Source organism: Buceros rhinoceros, unplaced genomic scaffold (genome assembly GCF_000710305.1).
Source record: "Buceros rhinoceros silvestris isolate BGI_N320 unplaced genomic scaffold, ASM71030v1 scaffold1231, whole genome shotgun sequence".
NCBI classification, from domain to species: Eukaryota; Metazoa; Chordata; class Aves; order Bucerotiformes; family Bucerotidae; genus Buceros; species Buceros rhinoceros.
The window spans coordinates 41,110-43,909 of NW_010394600.1; positions in this window are offsets into that span (position 1 = coordinate 41,110).

Here is a 2,800-nt window from a genome sequence, read left to right on the forward strand (position 1 = left end):
GCTTAAGCACATGTAAGCTTTAATACTCTAACACATCACAACTGAAGAAGTTGTACTATGTTATACCCCTGAAATACACCTTCCAATCTGACACCTATGAAGTGCAAAATACTGCAGTGGTTTGCACTGTGTAGAGCACATCCACTATATGATTATGCCGTTGTTTTGGGGATAATTTCCAAGCTTGTGATTCATTCTTGGCATTTCTTCCATTTTTTCCTTTGGCTGTTATTAGAGTCATACACAAAAGATCCCCCAGAGTGCAGATTGCCACAGTGAGTATGTATTTGACAGTATTTTTGGAACGTGTACAATAGGTTGGGTGCTATTCTTTACCAAGTGTGAGTAGCAGCATTGGAAGTAATACTTGCTGGATCACTATATCCAGGTTACACTGTGATCTGTCTGTCCCTTTAATTTTTTTTTTTTTAAAAAGTAATTTACTGTGTCCAAATAATTGTGAATTCAGGTACATATTTTGATCCATAGTTCCATTTTTGCATAGATGGCTGCAAAAAGAAGTATTCTCAAATAGGAGAAGGAAAGTTTCACTCTTGAAACATGCTTTATTCCCTCTTAATATTCTTGCTCTTCTTTGTTTCTTCACAGATTCACTTAGTTGAGAAACATTCCACGACTAATGCACTTGTTAGGTGATTAACAGAAAACCAGACTCCTACTGTCTCATATTTTCCACTTCACAAGAGTCCAGCCATGCCATAGATACTTTCCATTCTCAGTCTTGACGTCCTACAGATGTGGAATTAAAAGTCCTTACACTATATGGGAACGTGTTGTGGAACTGTACATGTGTGTTTTACTTTCCTGAGTCATTTCTCCATTACTTTAGCTACTCTGAATGTGGGCGTTGTGCCCGGTGGAATAACACTGGCTGTACCAACACTTCTATATGCCTTAATTCCGATAAAGCTTATCTGTCAAATCACATGGAAACTGCCTGCATTTGCAGATTATTTACTTTTCCAAATTTCCCTTTTGCTTAGGACAGTGAACAGAACTAAAAGGAACAAGAAACTATTGAATGCAAAAATCTGGACCTTCAAGTTGTCTTGAAAATTCCATCCCCCTTGAAGAATATGCTGCAAGAATAAAAGTCATCGGTGCAGGACTTAGGGTTTTTTTGAAGGGAGAACTACAAAGTAAAGTGTAAAGAAATGTTGACTGCCTTTCATCTGGACTCTGACAGATGCTATTCTTCAACATCATTCCATTAGGGAAAAAAGTGTATTTAACAGAGAGAGTACACACAAGTTTATTCCTAAGGAAATATTTCTTGTGAAATTTGCTTTAGAAATAGCCATGATCTGTAGCCATAGGAAAGAAAATGAATGTATGAGCGATGCCTTAGGGAGGGCAGATCCAATGTTTTGGGGTTTTTTCCTGTATTTTATTTACTGTTAGAGGTGAAATTAAAACAAAGAGCTATATAATACTGTCATTATCCAGTTTGGAAGTGAAAGATAACTTGGGCATGCATGACAAGAGTCTGGAAACACCAAAGTCTCCATGATTTTTGACAGTCCACATAATCATTTTCATTATGTGAGCTTCCTTCTTTCTCTCTGGTCTGTGTGGTGCAGGTTACCTGTAGTATCTCGAATGGCAGTGGCTGATATTTTATATTGTGTCTGCAGCGGCTGGAGTTTGTGGACACATATTCACATAAACTTGCCATGCATGCATTAGTTATCTTAGGGCTGTTCCTTGCTACTTTGCTTTTAAGGAACATTCGTTAGCAGCGGGTGTGTTGTTTTGCTTTCACGTACTTCTCGTCTCTTTTTTTCCAGAAGATTTCTGCTTCCAGGAATTAGCATTGCTAATTCATTTGAACGGATTTTTTTTCTTTGAGCTTTTTGTTTATAAAAATCCTCTGCCAGCAAACTGGTTTAACTACGTTTCTTATTCTGCCCCCTGTTGAGAAGGAGAGGTTAACTGTTAACTCCACATTGTTGAGAAAGAAGTGGCAAGTTTGACAAGTTTTACTCATTCATTTTTAAATCAATCACGCAACTTCTTATTAGAGCAGTTTTCGAGAGTGACAGAAGAAACTCTTACACCATCTACAGTGACATAATTTTTCATGTATGTCACCTTCTCCCCAGATTAATGGAAGAGACTCCTGACATAAACATGCCTTTGTTTGGTGCCTTTGAATATGGCTGTGCTGTTCTTTTCCCTTCAGAGGCACAACTGAGCACCTTGGTAGCAGCTGAGTCTTTATTTTGGATTACTGTTATGACAGATACAAAACCCCATGTGCTCCTTAGTAACAGACATTATCAAGACCATCTGAGTCTTAACTATTTAAGACTGAAGACATTGTCAGGGATGGTTTGGCAGTGGCTCCTGGGGAAACTGAAAGATTCCTTTAATTTGGATGGGGTTTGTTTGCTTTATTATAGACTTTGAAACGGGAGTGGTGACGTGGTGGAGGACAGATGCTTCCATTATGATAAGACAAATGCAGACTCCTCTTTTATTTCTTTTGATTTTTTTAACTAATCCATCTCCTGCCCCTTGAGGTTAATCCCTATTCACTCTGCTGTGGTTACTGTCAGTAAACAGCTCCAAAGCCTTAACGTTCTCTGTCATAGAATTTGGTGAATTTTGTCTGGCAGACTGGGCCATAACTAGATTTGTTTTTTGAATTACCAGATTGTTTCTTCAAAGGATTTGCAGCTTCCTTGCTATTTCTTTTTTGAGCTGTATGGGTGTCATTGTGCTGGTTGTTAAGTATGCGCTCCTGCTATAAATAGTTAGTGGATTATAGGTGAAGGTA